This window comes from Myotis yumanensis, unplaced genomic scaffold (assembly GCF_028538775.1).
Source record: "Myotis yumanensis isolate MYYU_CA2020_CCGP unplaced genomic scaffold, mMyoYum1.0.hap1 SCAF_2, whole genome shotgun sequence".
Classification (NCBI taxonomy): domain Eukaryota; kingdom Metazoa; phylum Chordata; class Mammalia; order Chiroptera; family Vespertilionidae; genus Myotis; species Myotis yumanensis.
This window is the reverse complement of record NW_027223753.1, coordinates 126,501,334-126,516,662: the sequence shown is the minus strand read 5'-3', so window position 1 is coordinate 126,516,662 and position 15,329 is coordinate 126,501,334. Positions and strand designations below refer to the sequence as shown.

Below are 15,329 nucleotides of genomic sequence, written 5' to 3'. Positions count from 1 at the left end.
AATTGTTAACACTGGTTTTCACAGGAGGAAAAGCTTACAAGGAACTTTCACTTTTCTTCTTTTATCATATAATGTAGCATTTTTTGCAATCTGATATTTTGAGAAATACAATCTAGTTTGCATGTATTAGGTAATTTCATATTTTTAAATTCAGCTTTCAAAACAATGAACCAAATTGATATAAATTGTCCTGTTTTGCAGAACCTGACCCTAAAACTTTATTCAAGTTATTTAAAGCCATGTCATTTTTTTTTATAGTCTTAGGATTAAACTCCACAGGTACTTGATCCCTAATACTGTTCCTCCAAGAGTGCACACCTCATTATTTTGCATTATTTATTTTCACCATACACTATTCAACTACTACATTTTTATTTTTTAAATTCAGATTCACCCTAAAGGAAAGAATTATTGATACAGTCATACAAATTTAAAAAAATAAAACAAAATCTATACATTGATATATATTATCAATAAATGACAAGGATGTCAGTGAATTTAAAGTTTTACAGGGTAATTGCTTAAAAGATTATTGTTGTTTCCTGTGTATTTGTTTAAAAATAAGCAATATATATTATTTTATCATTCAATGATGTTAAAATAATATTGAAGTTAAAAATATAACCAATAGCCCTAGCCAGTTGCTCAGTGGATAGAGCATCGGCCTGTGGACCAAAGGGTCTTGGATATGACCCGGTCAAGGGCACTTACCTGGGTTGCAGGCTCCCGGCCCCTGGTAGGGGGCATGTGGGAGGCAACCAATCGATGTGTCTCTCTCACATTGGCGTTTCTCTCTGTCTCTCTCTCTCTCTCCTTTCCACTCTCTCTAAAAACCAATGGAAAAAATATCCTTGAGTTAGGATTAAAATGTATATATATACATATACATATACATATACATATACAACTATATATATATGTATATACATATAACTAATATATATAATAACTATCATTTCAATGCATAAAAATAATCTGAATTCAAAATCCAGTCTTATATTTTCCTCTGTCCTCTAGTGAAGTTAACAGAATTTTCCTGAAATCGAGTGTAATTAGCAAATGAATGGGTTAATTTAAAGATATGCAATTTTCAATAATAATGAGAGTTAAACTTTCTTATGGGAACTGGCTTAAACTGGGTTATGATGAGGTATGAATAGTTGAAATAGATTAATTATCTTTCAAATTTGGGATATTAAGATTGAATAAAACACCTTTAAAGACTCTATTAAAATGATATCTTTGTGTGAGCAATTCAGGTCATAGATCTCATTTTTCCCTCTTTCGCCACCCCCCCCCCCCCCCCCGCAACTTCATATTTTAAACCATTTAACTGTAAATCATTGAATGAAAATAACAGTTATTGGGACTCTTGCCAGTGACACTGAAAATATATTAGTGGTTTTATATACCTTAATACAGATAGAGAATTTTGTAACAAGTTCAAGGTTCTTTCTAAGCAGTCCCATTTTTTGAATAGACATATCTTTCTTTGCCAATTATTTTATAGATCTAATTTTAAACTTATATGTTTGCAGTAGCATGAAACTTATCTTCATTAACATACAGGCTAAGTTGCTCAAATAATAGATTCCCAATATGAAAAGTGTTTAAGCCCTTAATTGCTTACATAAACACAAATAAATTAATAGTAATTCACTTTTATTTTGTCATGGTTTCTACTTTTCTGTACCTACTTACTGTTGTAACATCTGTAGCTGTGCAATTGGTACTTGGAAAGCTGGCAAATGGCTAACGTCCAAAACCTCCTGCCAATATAAATTAATATGTACCATCAGAGGGAGCCCTAAGTGGTATAAGAATGCAGTCTCTTGAGTTGTTTTTAGGGAAGAAGCTTGAAGCAAAATGGAATAGCTCTGGCTCCCATACAGCAGACATGAAAACACATGTGCCTTTAATTTTGTCCCTGGTAATATGTACTAGTTCACACTAAATTATTCTAGTTTCTATTTTAAAAAGAATGAGAATGAGAAAAAAAGACTTTCTGTCTGTGAGTACTGTTACTGTAACTGTACATCCAAGGGGTCCGGACTGCCTGTCACTACTTGAGCCAATTAAGCAGAGACAGGGTTGAATCATATATGAGTGTTTATTCCAATACTGCCAGCAGTATGGGTGAGCAGCAGGTCATCCACAAAAATCTGCTCTGCACCCCACTATAAGCCAGCTGCTTATACTGTATTGGGTAGGACAAAGATTATGTTAGGAAATAGGAATTACAGGCATGGGACAGTGGGCACGGGATGATCATTACAGGGTACAAGTCATGTGGGCTGGAGGGTGGGTGCCTCTGGGCACCCCCGGACCAAATTACAAGTAGTAGGGGCAGGGGGTGTAAAGAGCAGGTGCCTCCTGAACTAGATTGTCTGGGCCATGAGGTTGTAAACCTTTCCATAATGACAGGCAGTTCTTGGAAGGAGGATAGACTGCATTCCAACGTTAGCTCCCATATCCAGAGCGCACAACTCTCAGCCAGGTTAGAATGTGTTTTCTAATCAGAACAGAACCATTATGGTTAATGGAGTATGATGGATATTTCTTATAATTATAATTAGTTTCCAATATTGTATTTCTGCCCCTAACATTATGTGTGCTTAAATCATACAGAGTATGTCTATCTAGTTACCTATCAATCTATCTGCATATACAGAGCCCTAGTAAAATATTTAAACTCTTCCGTGAAGACATATATAACAGTTCTTCACCTAAGGAAAAAAATAATATAAAATTGTGATTAATGTGTCTTAAGGTATAATTTTTAATTATAAATACTTTTCTTTAAATGGCAAGTTTTCTTCTTACATGACAAAGTATTCTGTTAATATTGATTTTCTCATATTTCATAGAAACTTGTATTTTAGAAATCTAAATATTTAGCCATAAATATTGCTTTTAGACTGGTAAAGATAAGGTAAGATATATTTTAGGATCATGAGTGAATTTTGGATATTAAAATCATTCTTCAAGTAAGTTAAATAAGTGAAAAAATAGTCAGTGTTTCCAAAACCTCTATCCCTCTAGCATGCAGACACTCAAACATACAATCTTACAAAACATATTTTTTAAATGTCTCCTTATAAAATGTATTTTATAAGAGATATACATGGAAAGTTCAAGAATAAAGAATGTTTTTCTTTTCTTTTTAAAGAGGAGACTTAGAGAACCACTTGGAAGATGATTATATAGTTTGACATTGTTAAAATATAATTTTACTTTTTACATATAATTTTTTAGTTAAATAGCATATTCCTCATCATATAATTTACACTAGAGGCCCGGTGCACAAAAATTTGTGCACTCGAGGGGGTCTTTCAGCCTGGCCTGTGCCCTCTCGCAGTCTGGGACCCCTTGGAGGATGTCCACCTGCTGGGTTAGGCCCACTCCCTGGGGGATCGGGCCCAAGCTGGCAGTCAGACATCCCTCTGGCAGCATGGCAGCCCTCAGGGGATGTCCACTTACCAGCAGGGAGCAGATCTAAGCTGCAGCCGGACATCCTTAGTGCTGCTGAAGAGGCGGGAGAGGCTCCCGCCACCACCACTGTGCTGGCAGCCATCAGCCTGGCTTGTGGCTGAGCAGAGCTCCCCCTGTGGGAGCACACTGACCACCAGGGGACAGCTCCTGCATTGAGTGTCTGCCCCCTGGTGGTCAGTGTGTGTCATAGTGACCAGTCATTCCCAGTCATTCTGCTGTTAGGGTCAATTTGCATATTACCCTTTTATTATATAAGATAGAGGCCTAGTGCATGGGTGGGGGCCGGCTGGTTTGCCCTGAAGGGTGTCCCGGATCAGGGTGGGGGTCCCGCAGGGGTGCCTGGCCAGCCTGGGTGAGGGGCTGATGGCTGTTTGCAGCTTGTCACACTCCCTTCAGGGTGGGGGTCCCCACTGGGGTGCCTGGCCAGTCTGGGTGAGGGGCTGAGGGCTGTTTTCAGGCTGGCCAAGCCCCCCGGCAATGGAAGCTCCAAGCCTCTCCTTTTTTTTCTTTTTCTTTTTTAATTCTGGGATTTATTTACCTTCTATAATTGAAACTTTGTTGCCTTTTGTGGAGGCTACAGCTGGCCACGACAAGCTTGGCTTCCTCCATCACTGGAGCAACCAAGCCTCCTGCTCGCTCCAGCTCCGTGGCTGCTGGTCGCCATCTTGGTTGGTTGCATATAGTCACTCTGATTGGCTTGTGGGCGTGGCTTAAGGTGTAGCAAAGGTACGGTTAATTTGCATGTTTGTCTTTTATTAGTGTAGATATTACTAGAAATAGAGGGGAATATTATAGACTTTCTCCTTACCACTTAACTTATTTTTTAAGTCCCACAAAATTTTGATAAGCTAATACAGTATCAACTTCTCTGAGTTAAATGCATAGAACAGAATAAACATAAAAAACAGTGTTATCATTGATTAATTTAGCTATAAGAATATTTACCGTAGTCTTTTTTTTTTTTAGGATACTTATTTCAATTTTAGAGGCCAACCAGTTTAGTATAGGCATCTTTTTTTTTTATTATTAATTAAGGTATTACATATGTGTCCTTATTCTCCCATTGCCCACCCCCTCCCAATCATGCCCCTACCCTTCTCCCCTGTTGTCTGCATCCATTGGTTATGCTTATATGCATGCATACAAGTCCTTTTTATAGGCATCTTATCCATTTCATTGTATTGTACACTTGCAAAGATGCATGTTACTATTTGATAATTTTTATCCATACTATCTCCTCAACAGACTCTTCTACTTATGCCCTATTTTCAGGATTCCAAAAACTTCTTGAATAATAATTATCTTTTCTCTTATATCAGTTATTCGCCAAGTCATGTTCCAAGGCCATTACTAGTATTAGGACTGAGAAGGCAAGTCAATGAGACTACAAGTGTAGGGTTACTTATACATTGTGAGAAACATGGCATTGATATAAATAGATTTATTTTTATGTGGCTACTAGAGGCCCGATGCACAAAGGTTCATGAAAGAATGGGCCTTCCTTTCCCTGGCAGCCAGCACTGCCTTCACTCCAGCTGGAGCCGCCTTTCTGCTTTAGTTCCGGCTCAGAGCCACCTTTCCGCCTTCCCACGCTGCCCAGAAGCCCAGAGCGGCCAGGGGTGGTGCGGAATGCCCACGGCTGCTCAGCGCCTGCATATGCAAATTAACCCATCATCTTTGTCGGGTTAATTTTCATACTCACTCCTGATTGGCTGGTGGGCATTGTGAAGGTATTAACAATTTGCATCTTTCTCTTTTATTAGTATAGATTTAAATAAAAAAGAGCTGATTTGTTTCACAAACATTATCGTATTTTATATAAAATTCCATTTGCTCCACTTTTTATTATTTTTAATATTCACCTGAGAATAAGTTTTCATTGATTTTGAGAGAGAGAGAGATGTGAGACAGAAACATCAACCAGTTGCCTCCAGTATGTACCTCAACCTCCCACCTTAGTTATGTGCCCTTACTGAGAATTGAACTTGCCACCTTTTGGTCTATGGGATGACACTCCAACCAACTGAACCACCAGGCCAGGGCCATATGCTCTACTTTTTAAAAGAATACATTTGCTTGAATTCAGTATTTCTTTTTTCTAAACAGTGAACTCAATAAACTGATTCTTGGAAATTGAAAATATATAAATAGGTTGTAGCATTCTTATCTCCCTACCCATTCCGTATTATTAATAATACCATACTCAATAGCATACAGGAAAAGTGGAGATGTAATTATGAGACTCATGATTTGTCTTTTCTAGTGATTAAAATTAGACTAATTAAAAGTACAAAAGTAGAGGTCAGTTTATTGTTTCTAGTTTTGTTCATTAGTTTAATCAATGCTTGTTAGATCCTAATGAGTTACATTAGATCAATCAAATATTTACTGTGTTCTGACTGATTTAGATATCTTCTAAGAACTAATAATTATGAATTCTCAACTCTCAAAATTCTTTTATTTTAGTGAGAGAAACCAACACAAAATATCAAAAATATACCTAATGTGTCTGGCAATAAAAACAGTAGTAAAAAAAAAATAAGCACCTATGAGAATGGAATATACTGAAGCAATAAAACATATAGCAGATATATAAGAAAAGTTTATTCTAGAAAAAGGGAAGAGTTCATGAAAACGATTGGTATTAGTTTCCTAAGGCTGCTGTAGCATTCGTACAAAGTGGATGTCTTAAAACAAAAGAAATTTATTATCTTATATTTTTAAAGTCCAGAAGTTAGGGATCAAGTGGTCAGCAGGGCCACACTATCTCTGGAGGCACTAATGGAGAACTTTTTACCCCTTCCAGATGCTAATGGCACCAGGAATTCCTTGGCTTGTGACAACATAACGCTCATCTCTTTCCTCCACCTTCACGTTGCCTTCTCTATTTTATCCTGTGTGAGTTTCATACAAGCACACTTTTATTGGCTTTAGGCCCACTCAGATAATACAGGATTATATCTCCTCGAGATCCTTAGTTTCATTACATCTGAAAAGACTCTTCAGATGATCAAAGTAAAATTAGGTCATTAGGGTGAGTCCTAATCCATAAGACTGTCTTTATAAAATGGAAATTTGGACATAGACATTCACAGAGGGAAAACAATATAAAAATGGGTATGTAATGAGGAAAACAGAAATTTGACTGATGTAACTGCTAACAAGGAATATTAAAGACTTCTGGTTACTACCAGACACTAGAAAGTGGCAAGAGAGGTTTCTATCCAGAGTCTTAGAGGAAACATGACAATGGTGGCCACCTTGTTTTTATCTTCTAAACTCCAAAACTGTGGGACAACATGTTTCTGTTGTTTTAAGACACCCAGTTTGTGGCACTTTGTTATAGAAGCCCTAGCAAACTTACACAGGCATATATTATTCAAGGCATTAGAGGCAGATAGGGCTTTGAAGATCATGTGTGACTATTAAAGGACGGGGTTCAGCTGCATGTAACCAAAAACTCGATAGTAATTTAACTCATTTTTTAAATATATATTTTTAAAACTTTATTACATAACAAGAGGTCCAGATATAACCGTAGAGGAACTGTGTAAGGCAGCTGCCAAGTTTAAGTGACTCACTCACATTCCAGAACACTTGAATGAGGCAAAACCAAAGACAAAATAGGAGTGCCATCTGAAACCGCTATCAAACCTGCTATGAGTGTAGGAACATTCCTGAAACTACTGCTTACATCTTCAGCCTTTATCTTACCTCTCTCTTTAAGACAGAGATAAGGATATAACCACACTATCAATTCTCTGGGGACCCAGAATGACTCACCCCAAGATGTGCCTCTGGGGTATGTAGATTGTTTTGAGCCAAAGGCAATTTTATCACTTGGAGTGCGGGAAACGAGTTAAGTCAGCTCGCGTGAATTGCGCGTACTCCGAGGGAGCCGTCTTAACTCGGTTCATATAGATTTGCGGTGGAGTGCGGGAAACGTGTAAACTCGGGCCGATTGTAACTGCGTATTACCAAATATTTGTTTGTTTGCCGTTCACAAAGATACCTACCTGCGTATGCGAACCGTTTCATACCCATTGGGGTAATAGGTATCATAAAAATCCCTTGTAAGTAGAGAACACTTTATGGCGCTGGTCGAGTACAATACTGTTAGGGTACCAATGTATTGTTTTCTCATTTTATAACCGATATCCCTGGATATCTCACCATGCAAAGAGAATAGTTATTGAGAAATACTTCTTGTGTCCGGACGTCTTTAGTTTTGAGTTTTGTGAATATTATTACGTGTTTAAACTAACTCTGATTTTGCGCGGGAAACCTAAATAATTGCCCGCGCCATCTTATATTTTGGCGGGAAATTCACCCGACACCGTAGTGTTATCTTCAGTCTCAAGAGTAATGTCTACCCAGAAAAGTTGCATTAGGGACTAGAATAAGAGAATATCAGCCATAATCTTTTTGAGTCGCATATTAACTAAAGATGTGTTCTTCTTATCATCCTGCAATGACCATTTGAAGCCCCCACATGCATTATCTCCTCCCTAGCTCAGGACATCTTATACACCTCAATCTCCCTTGTCTATCTCTGAACCTCTTGTGCATGTGGGTTCTCTGACTCTCTCATGTATGTGGAGTTCCCATACATATACATGAATTAAATTTGGTTATGTTGTTCTGCTAATCTGTCTTATGTCTACAGTACGTGATTATTAGATCAGCCAGAAAAGTGTTGAGGGTAGAGGAAAGCTTGTTTTTCTCCCACACTTCAAATACAATCAAATTCAATTATCCAAGCAAGAGTACTACAGGTAACCTCTGAAGTTCTATGATAAGGATTTGAAATTTGATGCTGATAAATACTAGAAATCATTTCAGATGATGTTTAAACAGAGGATGCCAAAATCTGACCTATATTTGTAAAGGCTATTTCTGCTGCATTGTTGGCTATAGAGCATAAAAGAGCAAGGGTAAGAACATGAAGACTAATTAGGACATTTAGGCAGGAGATGATGGTGGCTTAGACTAAGATGCCGGCAGTACAGTGGAGAAAGTGGTGATTTTGAATATTTTTCTAACTTAAAGTTGACAAGATTTTGTCAATTTGTAGGCTTTGCTAGAAAGAGGAGTTAAGGGTGACCACAAGATATTTTTCCTGAAAAACTAACAGATTGAAGTTGCCACTTACTGAGATGAGAAATATTGTGGGAGAAACAAGTTTGATGATAGAAGTTGCCCACTATACCTGTTAACATAAATATCCAATATAAAGAAGAGTTTGTGAATCTGAAATTGAGAAATATGTCAGGGTTACAGATCTATATTTAGGACTCACTACATAATCATTTTTTTTGTTGTTATTTGTAAAAATCTCAGTATGGTAAAACAAATTTCAATTTCAAAAAATAAAAATATAAAAGTTTAATTTACTCTCATTTTTTTAATTAGTATTTCAGTGATAATTATCTAGACATTGTCTATGCACTGAGATAATAAGATAGATTATTGGGTGGTATACATAAAAATTATATATATATTTCAGAGAGGAAGGAAGAGGGAGAGAGACATAGAAACATCAATGGTAAGAGAGAATCATTGATCGGTTGCCTCCTGCACACCCCCACTGGGAACTGAGCCCGCAACTTGAGCATGTGCCCTGATGGGAATCAATCCATGAACTCCTGGTTCATATGTTGAAGTACATCCACTGAGCCATGTGGGCCGGGCTTTAAAAAAATATATATATATACATATATATATATATATATATATATGTATATATATATATATATTTTTTTTTTCTGCCCCTCACTGGGGATTGAGCCCACAACCCAGGCCTATACCCTGATTGGGAATTGAACCAGTAGCGTCTTGGTTCCTGGGTTGATGCTTAATCACTGAGCCACACCCAACTGGGCACCATGCAATTTTTTAAAATTATATAATCTATTGTTGTCATAAAAGAATAATTCTTAAGGATGCATTGTGCAGTATAAAGTGCTGAACTGTCTTTGAAAGCCAGACTAGAAAAATGCTATTATATGAAAACTCTTGTTTTATAAAAATGTTTATATCTATATTATAAGAGCTAGATAGAATTATGTAATTGAATATATTTAATTTGAAAATTAGATTATCATGCTTTTCTCACTTTCATGACTACTGTTCTCTGTTACTTTTCATTGTAAATTGTTTTTGAGAGTTAGTTTTCTTTTTTTAATTGGTCATGTTTCTCTTCCTGGCATTTTCATATGTTGCCCTACCTACAGAATAGATTTTTAAGCAGTTAAGGTCTTCAAGAGTTATCCTAGGAACTACAAAAATCTCTTCTGCCATTTTGGATTTTTGTCTTAGTAGGAAGATTGAAGGTTAGGATTTCCTTGCAGTTCAAGGCAGTAGAGCCCCAATAGAAGTAAATGCTTGGAGCAATCATAAAACTTAAAAAGATCGTTGTCGCCCTGGCCGGTTTGGCTCAGTGGATAGAGTGTCGGCCTGCGAACTCAAGGGTGCCAGGTTTGATTCTGGTCAAGGGCATGTGCCTTGGTTGCGGGCACATCCCCATCCCCAGTGGGGAGTGTGCGGGAGGCGGCTGATCGATGTTTCTCTCATCGATGTTTCTAACTCTCTATCCCTCTCCTTTCCTCTCTGTGAAAAATCAATAAAATATATTTAAAAAAAAAAGATCATTGTTTGTACTCAGATATGTCTTCTTATATAAAAACAAAGATTTTGAATGCTGCATATAGCTGCAGGGATTTAAGACTTTTTAAAATAAATCTAATTGGTAACCACAGCTATGAAGCTATATTGGGAGTATCATTAAGGAGAATCCTTCATGAACATTTCATTTTTAATTCATTTCCGATGAAATAAAAGCTTTTAAGAGTTCCCATTTCAGCAGCACATATACTAAAACTGGAATGATACAGAGAAGATTAGCATGGCACCTGCACAAGGATGACGTACAAATTTGTGAAGCGTTCCAGATTAAAAAACAAAAAAGTTTATAACAGCAATCAGTCAAAAAAAAGTAAATACATATCAATGTTGTATTATATATGCCACCATAATACAATCTTCTAATTATTTTATATCTAAATACTTTTGGGTCATTCTTTTTCAATAAATTTAAAATGTGGGTGTTATTTTTATAAATTTAATATAAAATTTGGCTGAACCTCAGAATTTCTATATAAGTGAGTTTTGGTTTTAAATAAACATGGGTGTTCATTTTGTACAAAATAAACTTTTTATTGTTGAAATAATGTCAGGATGATTTCAAAATAATAATTGAAAGATGTGTCTTAGGATGATGACTTAACAAGTTGTTTGGTCTCATGCAAAAGACATGTAAAAGAAGTCAAGTGACCCATAAATTAGTTTTTTCTCCTACCAATGGCATATGAATAAGTCATTTAGTCCCCTTTGTTTCTCTATCTATAAAATAAAAACAGTTATCCATGATAATTAGAGATCTTAGAGAGAACACTACGGGAGTTCTAAAATGTAATTACATAGACTTTCAGGTGTAGCACAGGAGGCTTTTAGAAGAGATATTGATGATTTTGTATAATGGATCTATTTTTAATTTTGGATGATTATAACTATCAACTGTATCATTCAAAAAATCCTATGAAAAACCTTTATAATTTAAATATAGAAATAATAGTTACTACCCTGAAAAATTTAGATGACATTTATTATTATGGTGGTTATTATTATTCTTATTTAATCTTCATTGGTGAAAGTATAACATATGTCTCCTTTATTTCCCCATCGACCCCTGCTAGCCTGCCCCCGCTCCCCACCCCTGGCCTTCATGACACTATTGTCTGTGTCCATGGGTTATCTATATTAATAAAAGGGTAATATTCTAATTAGACCAGAAGTCCTTCTGGACATCATTCAGGATGTCCTTCTGGATGAAGCCAGGGCTGGAGCGAAGCCTGGGTCCCAGGTGCCTGCTGCTGCACTAGCCAGCCATGAGCCCAGCTTCTGGCTTAGTGGTGCTCCCCCTGCAGGCAGGCAGTATGGAGCAAGTGGTCAAAGACTGCTAGAACCCAGGGCTGCGAGAGAGATGTCTGAGTGCTGGCTTAGACCCGATCCACAGAGATCGGGCCTAAGCTGGCAGGCGGACATCCCCCAAAAAGTGCCAGACTGCGAGAGGGCGCAGACCAAGCTGAGGGACCCTCCCCCCCCCGCCCCATTGCACGAATCTCATGCACCGGGCCTCTAGTGCATATATATGCATACAAGTTCTTTGGTTGATGACTTCCTAGCCCCCTCACCCACTCCCACCTTCCCTCTGAGATTCGACAGTTTAGTTTATCTTATTCATTACATTCCACATATAAGTGAGATCTTGTGGCACTTGTGTTTCTCTGACTGGCTTATTTTACTTAGCAGAATACTCTCCAGGTCCCTCCATAGTGTCTCAAAGGGTAAGAGATCCTTATTTTTTACTGTTGCATAGTATTCCATGGTATAAATAAACCACAGCTTTTTTATCCACTCATCTACTAATGGGTGCTTGAGCTGTTTCCAGATCTTAGTTATTATAAATAGCACTGCTATGAAATAGGTTTGGATACATTCTTTCTGATTGATGTTTCAGGCTTCTTAGGATATATTCCTAGAAGTAAGATAACTGGGTCAAATGGCAGTTCCATTTTTAATTATTTGAGGAAACTCCATACTGATATCCATAATGACTGTACCCCACCAAAAGTGTACTTTTTGTTCAATATCCTTGCCAGAACTTGTTTATTGAATTATTGATGGCAGCCATTCTTATAGATATAAGGTGGTACCTCATTGTCATTTTAATTTGCATCTTTCTGATGATTAGTGATGTATGTTCTTGTCATTTTTGTCAAATATTGATTAAACATAATGGCTTGGGTCAATTTCTGGGTTATCTGTTCTGTTTCATTGATCTATATGACTGTTCTTGTTCCAGGCTGTTTTGATTACAGTGGCTTTGTAGTATAGTTTTGATGTCTGGTGTTGTGGTCCCTCCAACTTTGTTCTTCTTTCTGAAGACTGGTAGGGCAATTCAGGGTCATTTTTTATTTCATATAAATTTTTGAAGTGTTTTTTCTAGATCTGTGAAGTATGCCATTGGTATTTTAATAGGGATTACATTGAATCTGTAGATTGTTTTGGGTAGTATGGACATCTTAATGATTTTAGTTCTACCAACCCATGAACACAGAATGTTCTTCAACTTGTTTATATCTTCCTCTATCTCATTTTTCAACGTCCTGTGGTTTTCTGAGTACAAGCATTTTACCTCCTTGGTTAAGTTTATTCCTAAGTATCTTAATTTTTTTTTTGCAATGTTAAATGGTTTTTTTTTAAATTTCTCCTTCTGAGGTTTAATTACTGGTATAAAAATATGCCATCAATTTCTGGGTGTTAATTTTTTTATCCTGCTAGATTGCCAAAATGCTCCAAACAAAAGACAGCGTGTTGCTGAATGAATAAGAAAACATGACCCATATATATGCTGTTTACAAGAGACTCATCTTAAAACAAAAGACTTACACAGAATGAAAGTGAAGGGAGGGAAAATTTTTTCATGCAAATGAAAATGAAAAACAAGCTGGGGTAGCAATACACATATCTAACAAAATGAAGAACCTAAGAGACAATGAATGCCTTTTCATAATACTAAAAGTTACCAATACAAGAGCATATAACCATGGTAAACATATATGCACCCAATATAGGAGCACCCAAATACATTTAAAAAAAAAAAAAACTTCTGGGAGCACGCCCAAGCCTTTCTCTTCCCCCCTTTTTTTCCCCAACAGGTGTACATCTCCTAAACTCTAAGGGACCCCTTGAGACTTACAACCAGGGAAGCAATAGGCAGCAGTAGCTTATCCTAGGATAACCCCTGAACCTGTTCCCAATGCCCCCTGTTCTCTGACTCTCCAGTGAGCTCCCAGCAGCCCCCTTCTGGCTCACTTCTTTTCCATAATGTTTCTAGAAAGCCAAAGGATCCCTGCCTAGGCTCTCTCCTCTTGCTTCTTTTAAACTAGTCCCTTCCTTGTCTCACTGTCCCTGGCTTTAATAAATGTGAAACCTTCCTGCACTAAATGAAGAACCCACACACTACAGGCTGACCCGAGGCGACCACTCAGGCCCAATCCCTTTCTGGCAACACTGAGACTCTAATCCCTCATGGTGGGGTGATTAATGGCCCAAAGACATTCAAGTCTTAACCACCAGAACCTGAAAACTTTCCCTTATGTGAAGGTTCAGAACAGTCCACCCCAAGATGTGCCTTAGTAGTATGCAGATTACTTTGAGTCAAAGGCAATTTTAGCCACAGGTTCAAAAGAAACTTCTGCCACTTTCTTTTAACTTCCTAGGTGGATTTGAAATAGGGCTTTGTCCATAATAAGAGATTAATAAGAGATTATCAAGAATAATCTCTTTTTGACCCACCTACATGGCAGGGCAAACTTCTATTTACTAAACATCTGCTCATCATCCTGCAATAAAGCACTAAGTTGCATTAGCTCATACCTAGCTCAAGATCTTATGCACCCATGTTCCCTTCTAACTTCAAACCACTTCTCTTGTTCCTGTGGGGTCTGGTTCTCTCATGTGTCGAGGGTTCTTGTCTATGAGAGTATTAGATTATCCAAAAGAACCATGAGGGTGTAACTGCATAGGAACTTCATTTCTTTAATATAAACTTTTAAAGGAAAAAAAAAAAGAAACTTCTGGAGGACTTAAAGAGAGAGATCGATGCCAATACCATCATAGTAGGGGACTTTAACTCCACATTGACTTCACTAGATAGACCTTCTAGACCAGTGGTTCTCAACCTTCTTAATGCCACGACCCTTTAATACAGTTCCTCATGTTGTGGTGACCCCCAACCATAAAATTATTATCATTGCTACTTCATAACTGTAATTTTGCTACTGTTATGAATTTTAATGTAAATATCTGATATGCAGGATGTATTTAGGCGACGCCTGTGAAAGGGTCGTTCGACCCCCAGGTTGAGAACCACTGTTCTAGACAAAAAAAAAATAATAATAATAAATGAAGAAACAGCAACCCTAAATGAAACACTAGATAAAATGGATTTAATAGACATTTACAGGACATTTCACCCCAAAGTTACATAATACACATTCTCCTCAAGTGCACATGGGACATTGTCAAAGATAGACCACATTCTAGGGCACAAGTCTCTATAAATTCAAGAGGATTGTAATAATATCAAGTATCTTCTTGGATAACACTGGCATGAAACGAGAGGTCAACTACAATAAAAATACCCCAAAACATTCAAACATATGGAGGCTAAATAGCATGTCATAAAATAATGAAGGGACCACCAATGAAATCAAGGAAGATATAAAAAACTTCCTGGAAACAAATGAAAATGAACACACAACAACCCAAACCCCATGGGACACAGGGCAAGCAGTCCTAAGAGAGAAGTTTATAGTACCACAGGCCTGTCTCAAGAAACAAGAAAGTTGCTAATAAACTACTAACATTACAACTTAAAGATCTAGAAAGAGAACAACAAGAAAAGCCCAGCATAAGTTGGATGAAGAAAATAATAAAGATCAGAGCAGTAATAAACAACATAGAGACTAAAAAAAATAAAATAAAACTACAATAAAACTACAAAAGTTCAATGAAACCAAGAACTAGTTCTTTGAAAAGATAAGCCAGACTCATCAAGAAAAAAGAAAGAACCCAAATAAATAAAATCAGAAATGAAAGAGGTGAAATAACAACTGACACCACAGAAATACAAACGATTATAAGAAAATACTATGAATAAGTGGGAAAACCTAGAGGGAATGAACAAATTCCTGAAAAAATACAACCTTTCA

At 37.1% G+C, this 15,329-nt stretch overlaps 1 non-coding gene across 1 annotated transcript; it reads left to right on the top strand.

The window, feature by feature from the left end:
* The first annotated feature begins 10,341 nt into the window (after positions 1-10,341).
* On the top strand, positions 10,342-10,448 carry LOC139004556 (U6 spliceosomal RNA). Its single transcript, XR_011470433.1, has one exon. It is a non-coding gene; the product is annotated as a U6 spliceosomal RNA (small nuclear RNA).
* Positions 10,449-15,329: the final 4,881 nt, after the last annotated feature.